Below are 8956 nucleotides of genomic sequence, written 5' to 3' on the forward strand. Positions count from 1 at the left end.
ACTCACATGGTCCGAATTGTGTACTCTGAATTTTTTCAATTTTTTAACATAAATCGGATCCTCCGATTTGTGTACTCTGAATTTTTTTCAACTTTTTAAACACAAATCGGATGTACTTCCACAATTTTAAAAAATACCAAAAATTACCATATTAAAATATATCACTTATCTTGCTTCTATATCAAAATTTTTTAGTCTGGTCTAGTTTGGTTGCGTATGTATGTGCAGCAGCTATACATATATATGGGTATATGTATATATCAAAATCAGTGATTTTATATTAATAACTAATTTCAGTATATATATATATATATTAAGTTACTTGTTTAACCTTAACTGGAACTTTAATTTCCATGCATAATAGTATTGGTATTGATATACGTTAGTCAGAAACAACATGCAAGATACACGCAAATGAATAATGTCCAGAAAAATAAGTCATTTTTATAATTAAGTATGGTTAAACGAGTTCAATTCTGCTACGTTAAATTATGTATTATATTATGTATATATATCTTCGCTATTATAGTTTCAAAAACTTTAACTGTTGCGCTATTGTGTATTTTGACAAAAATAATATTTGTATACTAAAATTAATTATTAAAATCAATTATTATTGTATATTTATATATATATATATATATATATATATATATATATATATATATAATAATTTAATTTATTTTTAATATATATTTAATATTTAATTAATGTATATTTTATACTAATAACTAATTTTAGTAGTGACCTAATATAATTATGCTTGAGTGTTACAACTTACGATGGTTTTCTTTTTAGTAGCTAGTAAGGATATTTTAACAAAAATATTTGACTCAATATCGCATATTAACAGCTATATATATGATTGGATGGCACAGTCTAAAACTTAATGGCGTATACCTAATTTTATTACTAAAATTTATGCATGTTAGTACTACTTAGATTATGTATTAATAGTAAAGACAAAACTAACGATATATAGAACTTGTTCTTTACGGCAGATCACAATCTAATGAATAATACTAAGAAAACTTCAGGGCAAATTATGTGGTGTGTAGCAAGTTGCATATACCACGCACGCAGGAAAAAAATATAAAATAAAAGAGAAAGAGAATGCATGACCAAAAAGTGATCAAATTACTCATAGTTTCTTTGAACAAGTAGTGTTTGTGAAAAGAGCAACGATATGATGGAATGGGACCATAGCAACTTGGTAGGTAACGCCAAATTGGTCATTTTTTGTCGATATACATATCTGTTGTCTTTATTTTCCTCCTTTAATTTCTATTGTTTGGTGGTGGGCTGATGGCATCTAATTTAAGTCCAAATTAACTGTGTAACTGTTACATATGGTCCGTATTTTCTAACCTTTAGTTTTTAATGACTCAGATCAAATGCATTCGTACGTCTGGGAAGGGACCTAAGTTTCTGCCCTGCTAGTTGGTAGTGATGGCCACCATAGCCATCAGATTAATTACCAATGCAACACTCTTATTGTACGGACAGCCTCATTATTAAGGTATCACAATTACACAGTATATGTGTCATAATTTGTATTTTGGAAGAACCTCAAATAAATTATTTAAATTTTATGCCTATCATATTGGTAGACGTGAAATTCAAGCAGTCCAGATTCTAGATGGTCCTCCACTTTTATTTGTGTATAGCTATATACTCAATCAAGGCCAAAAATCCGTTTCACCCTTTTGCACTAACATTGATGTACATTTAAAATGACGGTTTGATCTAGACTGAGATTTGACAACCGTTGATTATTGGCACTTATTTCAATCTCTATTTTCCGTCTCTATTTCTCAATCTCAATCTTCCTTCTAAACACAGCATTAAATTCTCATCCACTATTGGTCTTAGTCAATTTTCTAACACAGATGCATCTATTGCAGGGCAAGGAATTTTCCCACTTCAACTATAGCGTTGCGTGCCTCTTTGACCTGTTTAGTGGAGCGTGAGAGGCAGCTGAGAAGAATTGCGCATGGCGAACAGGCCCAGTGGACCAAAAACAGGGTCATAGTAACATCCGAATTATATAGCTCTCCCTTTTTCGTATTCTAAAGTACTTATTTGGGTTTACTGACTAAAAATACAGATATTGGGCTTTAGACTCATAGCGTTAGACCACACAAAATTTTTGTGATCGCACAAGCTCCCCCAACACCCGTCCATAGCATGACTGGAAATGACAGAAGGTGAAGCTGCAAATCAGGTTCAATTTTGGGACGGATTTCATAGCTACCAATTGATCCTGTAAATTGTAGTCATTGACACCTCTCCCTTCCTCGCGCTCTCCATCTCGCAACAATTGCAGCAGCAGCGTTCTCTCATCTCTCTCGATCAGATAGCATTGTCAGATTGGAGTTCAACTTTAATGTTTCAGGACCATATCAGGGAATCGGGCTAGTCGTAGCAGGAGGGGCGTCTCGGCGTCAGGGACCAAAGCAGCGCAGTCAACAATGTCAGGATGACATCAGAGACACCAGCGTCAGAGTAACTCATCGTCTAGCAACAGGACGAGCGGTTTCATAACTTCACTTTTGATACCAATTCTTTGTTCGGTAGCAGAGCATTATGAGCAGAAGATAAAATGCATAAAATTAGAGTCAAAATGTGAGAAATAGGTTCAACCAAGGTTGCAAGAACCACATGGATCAATGAACCCATAAGATGATTGATTTATTGGTTTAATAGTTTTTTTTTGGTGACTTTATTGGTTTAATAGTTTGATTAACTGATTTAATTAAATATTAAAAAAATTATTAAACATTCAACATATAATTCCAACTATTTAAATTCAATAATTTTTAATCTAATAAAATTTAAAATTTTACAATTTTATCCAATAAATTATCAATAATTTATTAATAAAAATTTATTAACAACTTCAAAAATTTATAACTAATGCGGATCAAATCACACAATAAATAACAAACATAATGTTCAACATACAGCCAAAAAAATTTAACCATTAAAAAATCAACAACCAAAAAAATGTAACCATAAAAAAATCAACAACATTATTCATTTTCCATAATAAGCAACAATATTTCAAAAAAAATCAACAACTTAGAATAAGCAGACATTAATAAAATCATTATTATTAACATAACAACTCAAACATAAACTCAACAACTCATAATTAAACTTATTTCAGCAACTCAGGATTAAATAAGACCATCAGAAAATCAGCAACAACATAATATTTTCCATAATCAGTAACAACATTTCAAAAAATCAGCAACTCCGAGTAAACAAACATTAACAAAATCATTATTTTAACTTAACAACTCAAACTTAAATCCAACAACTCACAATTAAACCCAACTCAGCAACATAGAATTAAACAAGGCCATCAGAAAATTAACAACATTATTCATTTTTCATAATTAGCAACATTTCAGAAAAGCAGCAACTCGCTAAGCAAACATTAACAAAATTATTATTATTAACTTAGCAACTCAAACTTAAACCTAACAACTCACAATTAAACTTAAATCAGCAACTCAGAATTAAACAAGACCTTCAGAAAATCAGCAACAACATCATTCATTTTCCATAGTCAGCAACATTTCAGAAAATCAGCAACTCACTAAGCAAACACTAACAATCATTATTATTAACTCAGCAACTCAAATTTAAACCCAGCAACTCATAATTAAACTTAACTCAGCAACTCAAAATTAAACAAGATCGTCAGAAAATTAGCAACAATATCATTCATTTCTCATAATCAGCAACAACATTTCAGAAAATTCAATAATCAATAATAATTAACCCAGAAGTCAGAACAAAATAACAACAATCCAGCCCTGTTAACAACAATGAACAATGAATAAAATTAACTCAGAAAAAATAATTAACCTCGAAAAACAACCATCAACAATCAACATAATTAAATCCAGAAAAACAACAATTAACTCCCAAAAATGAAACTAAAGAAGCAGCATAGGATGGAGGCTTACAAACTCAGAAATTCACAGTAGCTAAGCAGAAATTAACAAACACAAAATCAGAAAACAAAAAACCAAATAAAAGTACAAAACAAGCAAAATTAAATTGAAGACCGGAAGTAAAGAAGGAAGTCAAGTGACGGCGACGGAGGAGGGCAAGTGGGAACATACAAGTAAACATACAAGTACCACATTAATCTTCTACCTGGCCAAGCCTTCTGGGAACAAAGTCAGTAGGCCATTGGCACCACCAATCAAGAAGAAGCCAGGGAACCTTCAAACAAAGAGGATGAAGAACTCTAATGAAGGCACAAGTTCTAGCAAGAAAGCTAAGACAGGTGCAACCTTGAAAAGACAACTTCGACAATTCACCTGCAAGTACTGTTTGCAAAAAGGTCATACCAAGAGAGAGTGTGAAAAGAAGAGGGCAGCTGATGCTGCTCAAGCTACAGCTGATGCTGCTGCAACTGCGGAGGCTGCTAAAGACCCTAAGAACGCTACTGCCCAAGCCACTACAACCGCTACTTCGTCCACACCTGTTGCCACTACTACTGCCTAGGCCACTGCAACTGCCACTACAACTGGTACAGCTACTGATACTGCTACTATTACAAACAATATTCCAGCTGCAACCAATTCTGCTCTTATTGGTCAAGCTTCAGAGATTGATCTGTCATAGCCAAATTGTTTTGAACCAAAAGATTCTCAAAAGGTTTAACATTAATTCTTTAATATACTTTTTTATTAATTCTTCACTAATAACTCTGCCAAAGGTTTAGTGGATGATGAATTTGGGTTTTCAACCGTTGTTTGTGTTTTGTGTAGTTCACTGAACTAAATGCTGAACTAGCCACATGACCTACAAAATTACATGCTCGAAGAAGATCACCACTGCCAACCCCCATTATAGAACTGGAGCCAATGAAGGGTGCAAGTTCAGCCACTGCCTCATGATTCACAAATATTCTGAAGTTTGTACCGACTCCTGGATTTAAGCATCCACAGAAGAAGTGAAACTTAACACTAGGACATTACACTTGCGAAGTGTTCGTCTTTTGTAAAAAAAAATGTGACTGTGCTCACTCTAAAAAATAGTTCATTTTGTTAAGTTTAGTCAAGTATGTCATATTACTTGCTATGTTCAAATACTTATTGCTGCAATCTGTAAAAACTATGAATGCTTTGTCATATTTTGGTTTAAATTAAGTAATACTATGGATGGTTTGAATCAACCTTTCTATAAATTATTAACATGTACTGTTTGTTCATTTAACAGGATATTACATTATTACATTATAGAAAACTAAGATCAATAACAAAAACCTTGTGATGTTACCCCAAAAAATTTTCATTCATTAAATTAGGTACTTTGTTACATTGCCATGTTCCATCTTGCCCACCCACCATGCAAAGTACATTTTTCTTTCACCATCATCATCTCCTGGAACAGCATTTTCAGGCAGCTCCCCTTGTACATAATCTGCCCAGACGAATAAGCCACACCATTTTTTTCTACTTGTCTGCAAACAACCCTCCACAAATTAATGTCACAGCAAAAAAAAAGCATTGGATTACAAATCAGTTATATTCACTCACATTATAGTTGGGCCAACCAAAGAAGGGCTTGTTAAGGTGTGTCTCCGTCGCTGACCACCTAAGCACCGGCCGACAACCACAGCCGCACCAGTCCAGAACCCGCCCATGCCTGCTTCGCGTTGTGCTTCTTGTCCAGTTCTCTGTCGATGATGACCAATTTGAGCTTCCTGCAATGTGGCTCCCAGTTCCTCTCATGGGGGACAGCTATTGGTGTAGACAAGAGATGAAGAAGGAGACGTTGATGTATAGAACCAGATTGAGGGGAGGTAGACGAAATTTTAGGGTTTAGAAAGAGGACAAGGACTAAATTGGGGAATTTCAAAATACTATCCACGTCATTCGTCCACAATGAAGTCCTACCTGGCAATAGCTGTGCCACATAAGTAAGGTCGTCGCTGAGTCACGCCGAAATTCCAGTAAAGGACTGTTATGTAGCCCGGAGCGCAATTTGGAGGACATAAATAGTACAATTAAAATCTCAAGGGCTAAATTGGTACACGAAATGAATCTGGGGACCATTATGGAGATTTAGTCGGTGATGGTAGATAGCTAGGCCTAGGGTTAGGTTTCAGTCACAGTTTCAGAGAGTGAAAGAAAGGGGGGGCTTCTTTCTTCTGATTTTTTGTTTTAAACAAGAGCAAAACGGCATCATTTTTAAGTGATGCACCGAACCGAAAACCATAAAAAAATTCTGTCAGTTCTAATGGTTCATCGATAAATTGTCGATTCGGCTGATTTTCTGATCGGTTTTTTGTAGGATGATTTTATATCTTAATCAAACTGGCTGAAAGATCGGTTCCTAGTTAACTCAGTTGAACCGATCGGTTTGGTTGAGTTTTCAGAACTATGGGTTCAACTAATTAACGGCCGTTAGATCTTAAAATCTAGAGTAAACGACAAATAGATTTTGACTTTTTATTTTGCAGATAAATAAATTTTCGATTAATTAAAAATACAAAAACAATTCTCACTTTCTAAAATGCGAGACATCTAAGTCCATGTGGATGACTGATTTGACCTTATATATTTTGAATGGAAGGACTTAAATATCTCATATTTTAAAAAATCATGGACAATTTTATATTTTTAATTAATTAAAAATTTATGTGTTTTCGAATTAAAAAATTAGAGACCTATTAATCTTTTTTCTCTAAAATCTATTATGTAACCTTCATTCTTTTTTTTTTTTGGTCATGGGTAAGGCCTGAAACAGACCCAACCCGGAAAAAACCCACCCAAAAAGTTCAAAACAGTACAGCGTACTCTCTCTCCCTCCCAATCCTTGGATTTTTCCCAAAAATTACAACCCTATACGTGCTTCAACAGCCTATGACAATCTTTCTTATCTTGATGGCCATATTGTTGGTGCTTGATGCCATGTCGACGGAATAGGCTCCCACCAAAGATGCTGAAATTGGAACTGATTTAACTGTACCGGAACCTTCGTCGCTAACACTTCCAATTGAAACTTCAACCAAGATTGTTGTTTCTACTCCTAATCCTTGGATGTTGGTACTACGAAACACAGTTTGGAAAGAGATCAACTACACTGACCTGAGAGAATTTTCTTGGGTCCGAGAAAGGGAAGTTCACTTCCCCCAATCGATGAGATATGGCTTGGCTTGGTGCTATCAACGGCTTCAGATGAAAGTCTATAATGTCCTCCTTTGCTTGTAATCTGAAGCCACCGTCGGTGACTCCTACGGTTGTTGTGGTCCCGCGCCATTGACCCTAGAATAAGAACTATGAGTGTGTAGAGAGAAAACCTAGAGGAGGAGTAAAACTAGATCTAAAAACTAAAAACTGTGTAGAATGAATGTTGTTTTTGGTTTCTGCATGTTCTCTGGCTCTAGTCTGCTTTTCTGGGCCGAAAACTGGGTCAAAACAGGGCCCAAAATCGCCCCCAGCGAATTCTGCAGATTATGCAGATCGCGCATGTCACGCGATCGCGTCATTCATACGGACGCGTCATGCGGCGTTTTGCTTTGCCACGCGGGCGCATCGTCCACGCCTCTGCGTCACTTGTGCTATTCCAATCCGCGCGGTCGCGTAAGCCATGCGACCGCGTCACTGCGATTTCCTCTCTTACGCGCGGTCGCGTGAGCCATGCGGCCGCATCACTTCTCGCTGGTCATCTCCTTAATTTCTTGTGTTCCTTCTATTTTTTGCAAGCTTCCTTTCCAATCTCCAACTCATTCATGTCCTATAAAGCCTGAAACACTTAACACACAGATCACGGCATCAAATGGAATAAAGGAGAATTAAAATACATAATTAAAAGTCTCTAGGAAGCAAGTTTTCAATCATGTAATAATTTTAGGAAGGAAATATAAATGCATGCTAATCATATGAATAAGTGGGTAAAGATCATGATAAAATCACACAATTAAACACATTATAAACCATAAAATAGTGGTTTATCAACCTCCCCACACTTAAAAATTAGCATGTCCTCATGCTTAGTTGAAGGAGATAAAATAAATGAGTAGGAACATGTAAAACTCATGCAATGCAATGCAACCTATATATATGAATGCAACTATATGATTTTTATCCACTTGATCAATAATAAATAAGCTCTTCAAAACAATTATAAATCAAATTCCACTAATTCAATTCTCATGCAGTAAGAACAGATAAAAATGCAAGAAGGCAGCTCATGAAAGCAGGGAATATAGAATTTTAAGCATTGAACCCTCACTGATGATGTATGTACGCTCTAATCTCTCCAGTGTAAAGGGCAATCACTCTATCCTTCTCTAATCATGCTTTCTAATTTTTTTTTGTTCTTCTCCTAATCAATCAACAACATTTAATATACCAATGCAGACATCATGAAGTCTTTTCAAGGTTGTAATGGGGCCAAGGTGATGGTAAGGATACATATATGGCTAAGTAAACTTATAAACTGAATCTTTAATTAACCCAAGCTTTAACATAACCTATGTATATATTCTATATAACTTTAGAATTCATACCTAGCTACCCAGAATTTCTCTTTCACATTCCATACTCATGTATCAACTTTTATTTTAATTTTATCATACATGCATTGACCTTTGAATTCTTAACTTAACGTTGGGATAATTTTGTCTCCTTATTTATTTATTGAATATTTTTTATTTTTTTTTAATATAAGCATAAAAATAAACATAGCTTATCGATGCACATATATTTTTTTAATTCTTATAGTTTCACATGAGTAGGTATCCAAATTCCCATTCTATTATCATGACACATTCCCTTATTATCTTTTGTTCCCACAATTTCCCATACTTAATTAGCACACACAATTCTATCTTAAGCTAACCAAAGATTCAGTTTGGGATATATAATTATTTTTCCGCTTAAGGCTAGTAATGTGGTAGAATATAGAACAAATGGGATTTAAAGGC

The sequence above is a fragment of the Arachis hypogaea genome, chromosome 17 (assembly GCF_003086295.3).
Source record: "Arachis hypogaea cultivar Tifrunner chromosome 17, arahy.Tifrunner.gnm2.J5K5, whole genome shotgun sequence".
In the NCBI taxonomy this organism is placed as follows: domain Eukaryota; kingdom Viridiplantae; phylum Streptophyta; class Magnoliopsida; order Fabales; family Fabaceae; genus Arachis; species Arachis hypogaea.